Here is a 17,004-nt window from a genome sequence, read left to right as displayed (position 1 = left end):
TGGGAATGTGAAATACCCACAAACACCCACCAAGAAAATTAAATAGACTTACTCTATTAAGTATTGTTGAGGATTTAGAGCAGTGGAAAATAACATATGGAATACATTGCAGATGAGATTTGGAATTAATCCAATTATTTTGATCACTTTTTGGTAGGACTTATTAAAATTGAACATATACATAACGCTATGCTGTTGCTGCTTAACTGCTTCAGTCGTGTCCAACTCTGTGCAACCCTGTGGACTGCAGCCCACTAGGCTCCTCTGTCCATGGGGTTCTCCAGGCAAGAATACTGGAGTAGGTTGCCATGCCTTCCTCCAGGGGATCTTCCCAACCCAGGGATCGAACCTAGGTCTCCTGCCTTGCAGGCGGATTCTTTACTGTCTGAGCCACCAGGGAAGCCCAAGAATACTGGAGTGGGTAGCCTATCCTTTCTCAAGGGGATCTTCCCCACACAGGAATTCTTTATTAGCTGAGCTACTAGGGAAGCCCATACATACTCTATGACCCAACCCAGCACTTATTTTCCTAGACATATAGCCCACCCTTCCCACTCCCCCAAATGCATATGTTCACCTAAAGGTATATACTGGAATGTTCATAGCAGCATCTGTAGTAATGGCTCCCAATTCAAAACACCCAGGTGTTTGTTGATAGAAAATAAGTTGTGACAATCCCAAACAGCCACAAAAAAAGAAGAAAGTGTTTTTCATAGAACAACGTGGATGAATCTCACAAATCTAATATTAAGTGAAAGGGGCAAGACACAAAGAATACAAATGACATTATTCCATTTATATTTGTTAATAGTTCAAGAACAGGCAGAACTATTGATGGGGTTAGAAGTCAGTTTCCTGGTTACCTTTGGGGAGGAGCAAAAGCGTTAGTGATTGGGAGGACCGTGCTGGGGGCTCTGATGATGTTTTATGTCTGGTGCTGCATGCTAATAACATTTTGTTATAATTCATCAAGTGATATATGTACGGTTTGTGTACCTTTCTGTATGTCTTATATTTTCATTGACTGAAAAACGAAGGAGCTTCTGAACCCAAGTGTTAGACATAGAAGTGAATGTGTGTTTTCTTAGACCACTTCTGTGTTTTCCCTTTCAGTGTTTTCTACCTCTGCGAATTTAACCATTAAACATTAAAAGATATATTGAGAGTAACCAGGAGCTATTTTAGATCCTGTGGATAAATAAGGAACAAAATAGGAAAAAAAAACGCTGCTCTCATGGAGTGCGTATTTTCATGTGGACAGAAGAGCAGTTGAGCAAATACATAAAATGTCAGGTGGTGATAAATGCTCTGGAGTACTATTAGGGGTTTAGAGAATAGAGAGTAATTGGCCTGGGATGAAGATTCGGGTACTAAACTAAATTAGGTTTATATAGGGTGAAGTAGACTCTTTGATAAGGTGGTAGTTGAGCAGGAACCTGAAAGAGGTGAGAGATTAGTCCAGAAGGTTTATGGTAAAGAGTATTCCAGGCAGAGAGAACAGTAAGTGCAAAGGCCCTGGGGTGGGAGCCCTGGCTTCCTAAGCCAGAAACTCAGGCCTTACTCTTGGCTTCTCTCTCTCTCCTTCACCTCTTATTCACACCAAGCCATCAATCCATTTAATTCCATAGTGAAATATCTCTTAACCTTTTCACCTTTTCTCCATCCTCACCATCCTTGCCTATTCGGACAATGGTTTCTTAATTCTGCCTTCTCATGTCCCATTTTTTCAATTTGGTCCTCTGATGGGGTGCCCCCTTTGCTCAGAGTCTCCTGCTTTCCTCTCTGGTCTCATTTCTTGCTGCTTGTGCCTTGTACTCCTACACGAGTCAACAACAAAAATGAGTCCACTTCCCGTTTCCCTCTGGGCCTTTCTACCCTAGGGTGCTACTGCATGCAGCCTTCTTTCCCTGCCCCACCTACTTATTTCAGGCTTTGCACATCTTGCAGGTTTTGCTTTGATGTTGTTGATTTTGGGAAATTTTTTCTGCCCCTTAACTGTTGGCCAGGTATCCTCCCAAGGGCTCTCATTGCAGCCTGCGTCTGCCCATCATTGCTCTTTTACACCATTCTGTACTTGCTTTTTATTTTTCTCAACCTCTCGGTAAACTCTAAGACACATGTGGGAAGTAGCTGTTTCTGTTTTGTGTCTCAGTTGTAAGCGCAGTTCCTGCATTTAGAAGTTGCACAATAAATGCTAAATGAATGAATGTGTGTTGAACTAGGTCCCTATGGTATGAGAACAGTCTAGTATTTTGTTAGTCACTGACAGAAATATTTTCCAGTCAAAACAGTATTTATTAACTTAGAAAAGTCAGACCAGTTTTGTATCTAAGTTCTTGTTCCAGGTAACTTAATTTCTTAAACACATAAATATTATGTTTCAATGTTAAGATTATCTTATTTCATTCAATACCATGTAAAACTTCAATTCGGGGAGTTTTGTATCTATTTGTGAAAAAATTCAAATGTTGAGACCAAATGTCTTGTTCTGGCTACAGAGCAATATCATTATTGTGACTTATTTCTAAAATGGAAAATTTTTAGAAAAAAAATTTCCAAGGTAAACTTTATTAGTTTTGTGAATTAGGGGGCCTATGGTAGGTGGATGTTCTTTTTAATTTATCACATATGGAAATGGAAGCTTTTAACATGAGAGAGTAGGAGAGACAAGAGAAAGGAAAAGAAACAGCGAAAGTAGCTCTTCTTATGCCGATCATTTGTGCTTGGGCAAGTGATGTTGCTGACCCCTGAGGCGTGAGAATTAGAAGACAGCAGAGCAAGGGACGCGAAGTGGGGCTGGCACGCTGTGCCGGTCTCTCAAATTGACCTTTAAAAGTTGCTTAACAGGACTATTTGGAGGATTATAAATATTTGCACATAAGGTACACTCATAGCTACTCTTTACTGTGTGTGCATGTGTGTGCTAAATCGCTTCAGTCGTATCCACCTCTCTGCACCCCTATGGACTGTAGCCCGCTGGGCTCCTCTGTCCAGGGGACTCTCCAGGCAAGAGTGGGTTGCCATTTCCTTCTCCAGGGGATCTTCCCTATGCAGGGATCAAACCGAGTCTCTTATGTCCCCTGCCTTGGCGAGTTCTTTACCACTAGTGCTGCCTGGAGCATTTGCTGTATGCCAAGCAGTATAACTTCTTTAAGGAGACAATCTTATTTAACTCTAATAACACTTGTGTGGAATCAAGCTATATCCTCATCTTCTAGATGAGAGCGTCAGGCTCAGAGAGGCTGAGTGGTTTGCCCTAGGTTACACAGCAGGTCAGTGGTCACGCTGAGTTATAAACCCATTCTCTCTGACTTGGAAGGCACAGGCGTCCTAATCACTAGGCTCTGTTGTCTCCCATATCAGAAAACAAACCAGCTAACTTATCCTACAGCTAAATGCATCTTACGGTAGGTTATCTATCCCTGTGGATTATCCACGGCACAGTCCACCCATTATGCTCCAGTTCTGGTTAAAGGGCAGGAGAGAAGTGACAGCAAACTCTATGCAAATATGGGTATCTAACCTGCAGGAGACCCTGAAGCACCATCTTTTTCACCAAATAGCACTAGAAAAGCTTCACCAAGCAAGGATTCATAAAAGAAGATTTCTAAATTGTGAGCGGGGCAGGTAAGTATACTTTGTGAGCAAAAAGAGTCCCGCCTCTTTAGGAAATATTGATCCTGGAGAGAAAGAACGAGAACTGCTGGCCATCTTTCCCTGAAAGGCCAGAGGCCCCTTCTCTGGCCTCTGGGCTCAGCGCTCTGGCTGAGGGTGTGTTTGTTTGGCTGTGACTCTTTTCCTGCAGTTTCTCTCTCTAGGTGTCATATTTCCTGAGCTCCAGGGCAAGAGCCTGCCATAGAGCTCCAGGCTCCCTCCAGTTTCAGCCTGAGCCCCTGGCTTTCATTCCTGCCTCCTTGGCCAAAGCAGGATGAGAGCTTGAAAAATGACACTGATTGGATGCACATTTGATGGGGGTGATTGCTGGACAAGCACCTCACCCATCCCCCGCCCAAAACGAAACTGACAGCTACACCCTCCTGGTTGGGGCCCAAACCACTGCCTTATTAAGAGAGGCCCTTTCCCTCTCCTCCCCACCCACACCCTTGCAGCTTGCCCAGCGCTTCCTGCTGAAATCAGAGGCAGGCCATGTGCTTCACAGCCTTCTTCTCTACTCTACCCTCCGCCCAGCAATAGTTTCCTCTGACACGGAAAGCCCCCACTTATTTAACTGGGCTAATCCTCTGCTTCAGGCTCCAGAATTCACTTCTGCGTTTCTGGACCTTGCATCCCTGTACTTAGCTCCCTAGACTCTCCACATCCCTGCTGAGGTTTCCATAAGAGGTCCACCCAGAGCCCCCTCCTCTCACCTTCGTTCCTCCTTTTGCTGAATCCCCCATCACCCCTGGGGTGAGTTGGGGCGAGATTGGTGGGGACTCATGCATCTGCAGTCTGAGCGTAATCTTTGGGGGAAAGCACAGAAGAGAAGAAATAACACATTGATAAGCAACTCTTTCTCTGCTAATTCGTTCGGTGAACTTCATAGAATTCATGGATTAGGATCATTGGTTAGAGCATTTGTTTCCTAGAGGCGATGAAATTAGAGACTGTTTTTAAGAAGAACCAAGGACTGTCTTCCAGGTCTGCACAGAGCAGCTTAGCTATCAGAGCCTAAGTGGTCTCCTAGGGAAGTTGGTGGAGAAGGCAATGGCACCCCACTCCAGTACTCTTGCCTGGAAAATCCCATGGATGGAGGAGCCTGAAAGGCTGCAGTCCATGGGGTCGCGAAGAGTTGGACAAGACTGAGCGACTTCACTTTCACTTTTCACCTTCATGCATTGGAGACGGAAATGGCAACCCACTCCAGTGTTCTTGCCTGGAGAATCCTAGGGACGGGGGAGCCTGGTGGGCTGCCGTCTGTGGGGTCGCACAGAGTTGGACACGACTGAGGCAACTTAGCAGCAGCAGTGAGGTTGGAGAACCAAGGTGATGAGATCTGTCCTGCTAAGAAGATATTGAAACTGCAGAGACTCTCATAGTTGTCTGCTGCAAGCTGAAGTATCCCAGTAACTTTATAACTAATGTAGCATTAGACACATTTGCAGAAATATGTTTCAGGGAGAGACTGAATCTGATAACCTGGACTGCTGCTTGTTAATGGCAAACGAAGTAGAGCTTTTTGTTTGCTTTGTTATGTTTGCTTTTTGCTGCCAAGGGGTTGTAATGTCATGATTATTTATTATTATATGTATGAGCCCTAGCCATGCACTAGGGATAGTCAAAATATATTTACTATGAAATGAGACAAGCTCCAGTCATTTAAACAGCTCCAGTTGTAATAATAATAGCTAAGATTTGAAGCTGAGCATTGTTCTATTAGAATCCAGCAGTCCTTTTAGGCCATTCTGCTATTGGTATCCCATGTTTTGGAGGAAGAAACTGAGGCAGAATCATTCCATCACTTGCTTAAAATCACACAGCTGGTAGAAATCAGAGTTGAGATGTAAAGATAGGAGATCTGGTTGCAGGTCTTGCAACTCACGCATGGAGCTATCCTGCATGTTACGATTGGTGAAGAAGCAGTTATAGCATTAGACGGTCTGAGGGAGTGCTTGGTCGCTCAGTCGTGTCTGACTTGTCGTGACCCTGTGGCCTGCAGCCCACCAGGCTCCTCTGTCTAAGGGATTGTCTCAGCAAGAATACTGGAGTGGGTTGCCATTTCCTCCTCCTGGAGATCTTCCCGACCCAGGGACTGAGCCCATGTCTCCTGAGTCTCCTGCACTGTAGGCGAATTCTTTACTGCTAAAGCCACTGGGGAAGCCCATTAGACAGTCTAAGGTTATCCATGCCTAACTCTGAGAATCTAGACTTATTGATCAGAAAGTTAGCAAGTGCCAATTAAATAAATCCTCCCTGAGACTGAGAACAGAATATAGGAATTTATTGGCGACTGATGTTTGTCATTTGTCTTCTCATCTATGTGCCTTAGAACTGTCTTCTTAGAAGATCTTGTTAAAGGAAAGCAAACCCTGGGGTGGCTGACTGAGAGGAAAACTGAGAAGAGGGTGAGATCAGATGAATGGCAGAGCTCTGTGGGGTGCTGTGTCCAGGCAGAGCCATCCGGGGGTTCAGGTCTAAGAAGCTGCCAGGTGCATAGGGAACTATATTTAACATCTTCTAAGGTCCGTCTAGTCAAGGCTGCGGTTTTTCCTGTGGTCATGTATGGATGTGAGAGTTGGACTGTGAAGAAGGCTGAACGCCGAAGAATTGACGCTTTTGAACTGTGGTGTTGGAGAAGACTCTTGAGAGTCCCTTGGACTGCAAGGAGATCCAACCAGTCCATTCTGAAGGAGATCAGCCCTGGGATTTCTTTGGAAGGAATGATGCTAAAGCTGAAACTCCAGTACTTTGGCCACCTCATGCGAAGAGTTGACTCATTGGAAAAGACTCTGATGCTGGGAGGGATTGGGGGCAGGAGGAGAAGGGGACGACAGAGGATGAGATGGCTGGATGGCATCACTGACTTGTTGGACGTAAGTCTGAGTGAATTCCGGGAGTTGGTGATGGACAGGGAGGCCTGGCGTGCTGCGATTCATGGGGTCACAAGGAGTCAGACACAACTGAGCGACTGAACTGAACTGACTGTATAACCTATAAGGGAAATTAAACTGCAAAAATATATATGCTACTGAACCACTTTGTTGTACATTTGAAACTAACACAATATTGTAAATTAACTATATTAGAATTTAAAAATTTAAGAAATCAGGGGAGGTATTGTCTGTGACTCATTCAAGGTATCTAATCCTGCTGCCCCTTTAGGCTTACCTGGTATGAGGATATTTTATTTTTTATTTTTTTATTGTTTTGAAGAATGTTCACTTATTTGACTGCTCTGGGTCTTAGTTGTGCCGTGTGGGATCTTCAGCCTTGTTGGGGCATGCAAGGTCTTTAGTTGTGGCTTATGAACTCTTCATTGCACCGTGTGGGATCTACTTTCCTAACCAACCATCGAACCCGGGCCCGCTGCATTGGGAGCACGGAATCTCAGCCACTGGACTACCAGAGAAGTCCCTGAGGATGTTTTAACTTACCCTTCCATCTCCTTTATTTTCATTCTGGATGTGCCATGGTGATTATTCTTCAGGGGAGAAAGAAGACTAGTACCTATCTCAAGCTGGGCTGAGGTCCAGCCCTATGGTAGGGGTCAGGTTTTCCTCCTCTGGACTCTCCCCTGCCTCTTGCTGTGTGGGCACAGATTATGCATCTTCAGGGCTGGAGAGGGTCACGGGAAGGAACGTGCCCACCAGCAGAAGCTGACCACCGGGAGGCTCACAGGCACCTTGCAATGCTCATCTCTCCTCCTGAACTTCAAGGGAGTCTCAGGAGGTTGTTCAGTGAGTTCCTCCCTTATTGTTCGCATTGTTAGCTTTGGAGGCTTCTCCCACAAGTCATGGCCTCTTAAGAATGTGCTTTCTTCCTAAAGGCCTGTCTTGGGCTTTCAGAGGAAAAAGAAGAGAGATTAGTTGGTTTTCTCAAGCCTTACATTGCTCTGATTCACAGGGTAAGGAGCTTTTAACCTATAATCCTTTGGGGTTTTGGGGGTGGGTGTTGTGAGGGTACTTTCTGGCGCTCTCCATATACTTTTTTAACCAGAATTATCTGCAACAGGATGCTCCCCTGGCAGGGAATGCAGGAGAGGACCAGCAAAGACTGCTAACTTATATCAGTGCCTTGTGAAGCCTGGGACATGAGCAGAGGGCAAGGAGGTTTCTCAGTGGCATCTCAAAAGCTGTTTGCTGAACTGAATTGAAACATCTAATAATTCTAAATGCTGGCCTTCCTAGGCCATAGCGATTTAATGATTGCTTTAATAAGATCTATATTGGTTCTGCTTGCATTCATTACATCCCATCATTTTGATTCTGCATTAATTTTGGTACTTCCCTAATGTTAGTTGTTTAAAAAATAGTGTTTGCTCTGTCCTGCATTGCAAATTCAATTTCTGTGAAAACCTGACTGTTATAGTTGCTCTAACTTGGGATTGTTTACTTTTATGGATGTTGGCCTTCAAGAGTATGGAGTGTTGTTGGAGAACAGTTGTAAGCTGAATGTGGTTGTGTGATCTGGTTGCTACAAACTGTCAGGCTGGTGGCTGGACACAGGATGTCTTTCTCTATTTCCTATCTGATTCATTCAGAGCATGAGAAAACAAAAGCCAAATGTGGAGTATATTCAATGTGTTCAACTTCTCTTAAGTTTATTTTTATTTCCTTTCTCTAAGCATTACTCATTATTTCTGCAAATGCTATCAGTTTTATGGAGGTGAAAACCCAATTTTAGTTTCCTAACACTATGGATATGAGCAGTATTGGCTTCTATTTCAATGATAGAATAATTCAGATAAATAATTCAAGATTTGGGGAGATCAGGACATGAGAGCAGGAACTGAGAAACTGGTAATTTACCAATGTATATTTATAGATTAAAATGCTAAATGGCTAGGATTTTATGACCAACTACAATAAATCTAATTATTCTTTACAACTGTCAAGTGGCATTAAATAGGTTGACTGTATGTTCTTGGAAGAGTGGTGAATTTTGCCCACTTCTGACTGAAGCTCAAAGTTGCTGTAAACAATTTGACTGTAGTAGAGTCGAGTCCTGATGATGCCACTTTTGCTGCAGAATCTGGGCCGTATGGCATGTGCATAGAAGGAAAGGGGACAATGATCAGCTCTGAAGTGTGCATGCATGCGATGTGAACATGTGAGGGAGTCTGTACGACTACGACTACAGGCCATATGATTCTTGGGCCAGAAGTTATCGTAACATGAGTCTTCTCATCTGTATCAGCAAAAATAAGTCATTCTTTCAATTCTCTCTGTCCTCTATATCAGGCTTGTGTCAGCTTATCTTTTTGCTTTAATATTTACTTATTTATCTGGCTGCTCTGAGTCTTAGTTGTAGCATGCAGGACCTCCGATCTTTGTGGGGACACAGGGAATCTCTAGTTACCGCACAAGGGAGTTTTCAGCTGCAGCATGTGGACTGTTAGTTGAGGCCGTGGGATCTAGCTCCCTGACAGGGAGTTGAACCTGGGCCCCCTGCACTGGGAGTCTTAGCTATTGGACCGCCAGGGAAGTCCTTGTGTTAGGTTATCTTGTTTCTGTACTCTGGTGCACAGACATATAGACTCTTAAAGTTGGAAGGGAACTTTAGAAGTTTTATTAGCCTAATCATAGAAAAGGACTCTTTCCTACAGTCTCCTAAATAAAATGATTATTCAGCTTCTACTTGAATAAGCTGGAGAAGGAAATGGCAACCCACTCCAGTATTCTTGCCTGGAGAATCCTGTGAATGGAGGAGCCTGGTGGGCTGCCGTCTGTGGGGTCGCACAGAGTTGGACATGATTGAAGGGACTTAGCAGCAGCAGCAGCACTTGAATAAGCACTTCCAGTAATGAGGAGCTCATAGCCTCACAAAGAAACACATATCAATTTTGGGTGATTCTAATTTTTAGGATGCTCCCCTTTAGTTTTGGTCAATATCTTCCTCTTTGAAACTTCCTTAGCTATGAGTTTACAGGTCTGTTGCATGATCTGGATCCTTCTACTTCAGGACAGTGTATCATGTCTATAAAGACCATCAACTCCCAGTAGATTCTTCTTTTTTCCAGTTGAAATATTCCAAAGTCTCCTTCAATGAATGCTCTTGGTTGCTTTGTAGAGAAGTATCCTCTCCTCCCTTCCCACTTGTTGAATATTAAACTTTTTGAACCTGTGGATCCTGGAGGTTCTTCTTCCTTGGAATTCCACAAAGTCTGATATGCCTTCTCTGAGGAAAGTCTCCTTCTTCTTATAAGTTCCAGTTGTACAATTTTGAGTTCTTTTCTTACTCCTTTATCTTACTTTTCTTCCCAGCATCCTTGTGCATCAAGTACTGAGCCATTTTTCTTATCTTTACTCCTTTATAATTACTGTCACTCTGTCTTCCATCTTGGATTATTTCTTCCATTCTCCTTTGAAAAAATTTAAATTCTTCCATGATCTGGGGAAAAAAAAAAAAAAAAGAGACACTCTTTCGATCTTTTTCTTTTTCCTCCTGCTGTGAAATCAAATTATAGTTGCAGCCCTTAGAACCAATGAGTGCAAAATGACCAAGAGCAACATAACATAAAGTCTTATCAGTTCAGTTCAGTCGCTCAGTCATGTCTGACTCTTTGCGACCCCACGGACTATAGCGTGCCAGGCTTCCCTGTCCATCACTCTCATTTTGCCTGGATGCTGTCAACCCAACTAGATCATGTATGTGACTCTGAGTATAGATAATTCATTGCGTGTGTATCACTGGTAAAGTCTTGAGTATGCAGTTTGTCCATGTGGGCTTAAGGATAGTTACTGCCAATGGCAGTTTAAATTTTACCTGCCAATGATTTCAACCTTATAGCTCTCATTCTTCTCTCAATTCTACAGAACTTTTACTCTTTACCATAGAATGTAATTACATAAACTTTGGTACTGCTTATTGTCAAGAAGGAACGAAAAATGAGAGCGGGCATGTCCTTGGTGTTCCTCTCCTTTATTTTTCAGATTAATAGGATATCAGGGGGAATATTTAGTTCATCCAAGGTTACACCATTAATTAAGCAGCTGGTCAGACACTGTTTCCACTAGATCACTTAGCTAGGTAACTCTTTTGGCCTTAGTAGAGAAGGAGGCTTAAACTGTGGCATTTCTGATCTCTAATGTGTGTGTTCATTTTTTCTCTTTTACCACTTAGCACACTGTACCTGGTATAGTTCTCAATAAAAGCTGGTTAATGAATATTTCAAGTTTTTTGTTTCTTTTTGAAAGTTGGAAAGATGTTTAAAGAGAAAAGACCATATTGAGTAATGAGGAATTCAGTATAACCATGGAGGTCAGATCTTGGGAGAAAGAGGCTGTGAGGTTTGTTCAGAGATAGATAAAGCATCTTGCTGGGTGCCATGGTGTCTACAAAGGATGTAGAACTCAGTCCAATCTCAGTGAGTTTGTAATGGGATGAATATACTTGGGACTGTAGAAATGGGATAAAAAGAGAGACAAGGCTGCATCATATTAAAAAAATTAACTTCCAATCCAAAGGAAAATGTAATCAATGAGGAGCTCAGAGACGGGAAGGCAATGGAAGGCTTGCTGTTATGTTGGAAGGGTGGTAAGTATAAGTGAGACACAGGTGTGCTCCAAAACAGTATTGTTCATTGAGTTCCAGCCACAAGTGGCGAACAGTTCACAAACCCACAGTCAGCTTAAATTCCTGAGGTGGTGGAGATTAAGAATGTAAAAAAGGGAACAAGAGTTTATTAGGCACATTGGTTGTTGTTCAGTTGCTAAGTCATGTCCCACTATTTGTGACCCCATGAACTACAGCATGCCAGGCTTCTCTGTCCTTCACTATCCCCTGGAGTTTGCTCAAACTCATGTCCACTGAGCTGGTGATGCCATCCAACCACCTTATCCTCTGTCACCTCTTTCTCTTCCTGCCCTCAATCATTCCCAGCATCAAGGTCTTTTCCAATGAGTCGGCTCTTCACATCAGGTGGCCAAAGTATTGGAGCTTCAGCTTCAGCATTAGTCCTTCCAGTGAATATTCAGGGTTGATTTCCTTTAGGATTGACTGGTTCGATCTCCTGCTGTCCAAGGGACTCTTAAGAGTCTTCTTCGGCACTCAGCCTTCTTTATTGGGCACCTTGTGTGTGCCTGTGCTGAGTCGCTCCATCCTGTCTGACTCTTTGTGACCCCATGGACCGTAGCCCACCAGGCTCCTCTGTCCATGGGATTCTCCAGGGATAATACTGGAGTTGCCATTTCCTTCTCCAGGGGATCTTCCCAACCCAGGGATTGAGCCCAGGTCTTCTGCATTGCAGGCAGACTGCTATACATTAATTCAATAGATTTCCCGAGCACTTGCTCCATGTCAGGCAGCCTGTTAGATGTTGGGGATTCAGCAGAGATCAAGGATCAGTGCTATCTTTGCACTGGAGAGTAAATTCAAGAGTAGGCCAGGCTGTGTGCTAGGAACCGGGTGTTCCGGGTCCTGGTTTCCCTGTGTAATGAATTTTACAGTAGTTTCTTCTGCTGCACCCAATACCAGCCTTCTTCAGAGTCTCTGTTTCCCTCAAGCCTAGTTCTGTTCCCTGTGAACAGGCTGGGATCCCCATGGATTGGTGACATCACCCGCCATTGGATCTCAATGCACATTCCTGTCGTCACTGGTGAGCAGGGTCCCGGTGAAAGGAGCTCAGTCCTTCATTTGACTTCAGACTTTCCACTTCCCTTTTAAAATGTCTGACTGGCATAGTTATTTCTCAATAACTCAACATCCTCAGCCTGAAAAGAGCCCAAGGCTTAGGAAAGAGGTGCCCACGTGTGTTTGCTGTCAAACACAGATCACTGGCCACTCCCCTCGTCACTCCTGTCTCTGGTGGGAACATTATGCATTAGAGGTTAGGGGTCTGGGGTTGGCACGGTGTAGAAAGGGCTCTTCCCTGGCCGCAACCCCCATGTGTTCTAAATGCCATGTTCCCTGGTCACCAGGGCCAGCCTTAGAGCAGTGGCGTCACATGGCCTGAGAGCCGCGAGGGGCAGGGGAGCCAGATGTGCAGAGCGTGCGTGTGTGTCTCGTCCCTGTCTGTGGAGGGTTGCTGTGGGCATGTCCTACTCTGCAGTTTGACACACGTCAACATCAAATGACTGACGGCACCTCTGATCTGTCATAGACCGTTTTATAGAACATGAGTTAACCAGGGTCTCTTCATGCTGAGCTTAACAGTTTAGTTATTTCTTGCTTTAAGAATGAAACTTGTAGGGTCTGCTAGGTTCCCCTGAGGATTTGTCCTTTGGTTTTGGGGAGCCCTGAGGGAGAAAGTCCCTTCCACGTCCCCACGGTTCCTTCCTTTCTGATGAATGCTTGCTCTTCTGCTCAGCGGATGCCTCCCAGGACCCGGAGGGAGATGAGCCTCCTTCTGCAGAGACCTTTGGCTGGACTTCTCTGGCTCTCCCAGAGGTGAGAGACCGCGGTTCCTGAAGCCTCAGGCTTGGCACCAGCTCGGCCGTGGTGGATCCAGGACCCTGACCTCCAGCCTCACTCCATCTAAGGGCCTCTGTGTCCCAGAGCGACCTTGTGGGATCTGCCTCTGACTGGCTCTTCACAACCTCTGCCACGAGTGATTTTCGCTCTAGACACGGGCCAATGGATTCCTGAAAGGGGCTGTGTGGGCTCTGCTCTCCATCTCTGCCCTGGTGTGGGTCTGGCGGCGTTCTCCTCTGTGGTCTGGGCAGGGAATGATGATGAACCAGGGCTGCTGTTGTTTTTGTTTTGTGATATTTAAAGCAAGCTAAGCTCTCATTACTGTAATACAGTATATGCTTTGGGCTGGAGGGAGGAGTAGCATCCCTCCCGGATCAGGGGCAGTTCTGTGATGTTGCAGGGAGCCTGGGAAAGTGTTTGGACCATGGCTGATAGAGTTCAGAGTTACAGGGCTGAGACAGGCTGCAGAGCTCCCCCACTCTTTCTCCTCCCAGCCCGCTCACTTGAACCAGGAGGGAGCTGAGCTTGCTCAAGGAAAGGGATTGCTCAGGCTGTAGCATGGTAGTGGAAGGGTTGGGACTAGAATGCAGGCCCTTAGATGGATTTGCGATAGTAGGTACAGCTTCTGCTTCTGCCCTCCTCATTAATTCAAGGTCCTTTTGAGGCTGCGAACTTCATTTTGTATCTGTAATTTTGTATTCTGTTTCTTAAGCGAAGGGGCCCTTCCAACTGTCTAAGTTTCAAGAACCACAGAATCGCCTGTCCCTGCCCAGACCTTTCTACTACATTGAACTGCCTGTGTTTGTGAGGAGAAGGGGCAGATGGGAACACAGAGCTGTCTCAGTGCTGTGATGCCAAGTGCAGCTCTGAGGTCAGGTACCTGAGGGGCTCCAGGTCAGCCAGTGGGAATCAAAGAGCACGAGGTGCAGGCAGGGGCATATGATCTTGTAGTCTCACTCCTAGGCATGTGTCTGGAGAAGATTCTCATGAAAAGAGATAAAGGCACCCCAATGTTCATAGCAGCATTGTTTACAATATCTGAGCTACCAGGGAAGCCCCAAAGACATAGGAGCCACCTTAAATGTTTATCCTCAGATGAGTGGATAATGAAAATGTGGGATATTTACACAATGGAGTGTCATGCAGCCATAAAAAAGAATGAAATACTGCCATTTGCAGCAGCATGGATGAACCCAAAGAGGATCATACTAAGTGAAGTAAGTCAGAAAGTGAAAGACAAATACCATGATGTCTCTTGTATGTGTAATCTAACATATGATACAAATAAACTTGTTTGCAAAACAGAAGCAGACTCACAGATACAGAAAGCGAACTTATGGTTACCAAATGGGAAAGGGGCTGGGGAGGGATAAATTAGGAGTTTGGGATTAACAGGTATACACTACTGTATATAAAATAAATAGCAAGGTCCTATTGTATAGCACAGGGAACTGCTTTCAATATCTTATGATAAACCAGAATGGGAAAGAACATGAAAAACCATATATCCATATGTGTGTGTGTGTGTGTGTGTGTGTGTGTGTAAATCACTGTGAATATAACTGAATCACTTTGATGTATACCAGAAACTGACACAACATTGTAAATTGACTATACTTCAATTTAAAGAAAAGGTGGAGGCCAGGGGGACCGCCCCCTGAGGGCAGATTCACTTGCTGGCAGTGTGATAGCAATCTTGCAAGTGTAGGCGAGCTGAACCTAACTTTGTGCCCGGTGACAATGTGCAGTTTGAGTGGACTGGGTGGGGAGAGCATGGCAGAGTGCAGCCCCCAGACCTCATCGGCCTTCCGGTGGGTAGCCATTTACTGAATGCTGTTGCACTTGCCACTTGTGTGATCTTGGACAAATTATCTGTTCTCTGTGTTTCTGTCTTCTCGTCTGCAAAATGAGGACAATAATAATAAAAACTTCAGAGAGTTGTTATGAGGGCTGAGAAAATTCATGTAACACCGAGCGTATTGCCTACTGTGTAATACGTGCTCCAGAAATCTCTACTGTGGCTCTCATAAGTGCTGAGATAAGAAATATCCCTGCCCTTTGGAACTCACAGTTTTACTGAGGAGACAAGATTGTCCCACATACACACAAGCACAGTTAGGGACTGTATCAGTCAGTGGATGGTATCTGCTATGTTACGGGGCATAGATGCAAAGGAGTTGAGCGAGGAGACTCCATTTTGACCTGGAAGCACTGCCAAAATGGAGGGGAGAGACTAATTGAAGAAGCCAGCGCACTCCATCTTCTCAGCTGTCAGCAGGGAGATGGACAGGCCAACAGCCTCTCCTGGATCCTAAGGACCCCTCTGGACATCTGTTCATCTGCCTAACACGTTCGCTGATTGTCTCCAGACTATGCTTTGAAAATTCAAAGAGGGTATGACAAGGTCCCTGCCTGCAGGCGCTCACACAGCCTAGCAGGGAGGGGCGTCCAGAGAAATATTGCTACTAACAAATGTTCTATTCATATCTATATATATCTCCAAGGCCATCATCTGAGGCCAAAGGTGGGATGGGGCAAGTCAGATAGGTGTTCAGAGCATGAGTTTGAACAAAAGCATGGATCTACTTGGTGAAAAGGGACAGCTCAAAAGCCATGAGGTCTCATTCAAAGGAACTGGAAGGTGTGAGTCTTTCTGCAGGATAGGTGGAGTTGATTAGAACTTTCTGAGACAGAGAATCCCCATTCTCAGTCTTTGAGACCAAGATCTCAGGCTTTGAGACCAGGATCAGGCACGCTTTTGGTCTCTCACTTGTCCTTGGCAATGTAGGGGTTAGGAGCTGAGCTAGGAAGTGGGGAGGATTAGGCCTGGCAGGTGGGAGAGAGGAGGCTCTTCACACATCAGGAGTAAGTGCCAGGCATTGGTGACGCACAGGGAAACTTCCTGAAGTCAGATGAAGTCTGCAGATGTTTCATAGTCTTAAATAAACTTATATTTTCTGGTTCAGAGGCTTCCAGTGAAAGTAACATAGAATGGAATGCCAGCTAGCAATATGAAGGAAGCGTGAAATGCAAAGGGTTAGAGGCCAGACTTCTCGTGATCAGTGACATTATTATTTTGGCAAGGATTGCAGGAGCTGCAGGTGAGGAGGCAGTGACTTGCTTGAAGAGAAGGGTAGGAAACCAGGAAAGGAGTCCCAGACATTTGGTCCCGACCCAACTGCTGAATGAAACTTTTGGCTCTGGGGTTTGGGCAGGGACTCTTGGGCTATATTTGTCTAAGGTGGTGGGGCCCCCTTTACATTTAGTGTCTATATGTCCCCATGACAAGAACTGCATAATACCGCATCTTCTGCTTTGCTCTGCCACCCCTAAACTCAGAGCAAAGTGAGAAGATTAAGTTTATCACTACTGCTGCATGTCCTTGCCTTGCTTGTTTTTCTTAAGACTCTTAAGCGTAGGAAGAGCTTCAGGTCCCCAAAAGGGGCTATGAGGTATCTGAGCTGGGTAGTGATGGCAAATAAGCTGGTCAGCGCTGAATTCCTCTCTTTCTTTTTCTCAGCCTTGAAGGTCTTAGTAAGCCTTTACCTCTTTCATTGGCCAGCCCCGTCAAACTTTGCAATTTTTCAGAATTCTTTGCTTTTTCTTTTTCCTTCTAGGTCTTTCCTAAAGTCCATTATTCATCCAGGCCCACTTGTGTGTCTCCTCCTCTATCGCACCATCCCTGTAGCTATGACCTGCCAGGAACTTGCCTGCCTGCTATCTTCGTTTTTCCAAATGTTTGCACGTGCCAGCCACGTAACTCTCCTGATGCTTTTTTGTTGTATTGCCTCCAGATGACTCAACCTGTACGGGGCTCACAACAGATTTTCCGTATACATGTGTCACCTCAACTGCTGAGCTGTTTTTGTTCCTGTGCACCATTCTATTCATAGCAACACTTGTTGTTGTTATTCAGTCGCTAAGTCGTGTGTGACT

The 17,004-nt window shown here is 44.9% G+C and overlaps 1 protein-coding gene across 3 annotated transcripts in view; it reads left to right on the top strand.

Annotated features, from left to right (window-relative positions):
* Positions 1 to 17,004, top strand: part of DDR2 (discoidin domain receptor tyrosine kinase 2) — a 183,378-nt gene that overhangs the window by 69,698 nt on the left and 96,676 nt on the right. The window lies entirely within an intron of this gene.

The sequence above is a fragment of the Bos indicus genome, chromosome 3 (genome assembly GCF_029378745.1).
Source record: "Bos indicus isolate NIAB-ARS_2022 breed Sahiwal x Tharparkar chromosome 3, NIAB-ARS_B.indTharparkar_mat_pri_1.0, whole genome shotgun sequence".
Taxonomy (NCBI): domain Eukaryota; kingdom Metazoa; phylum Chordata; class Mammalia; order Artiodactyla; family Bovidae; genus Bos; species Bos indicus.
This window is presented reverse-complemented; position numbering and strand designations above follow the sequence as displayed.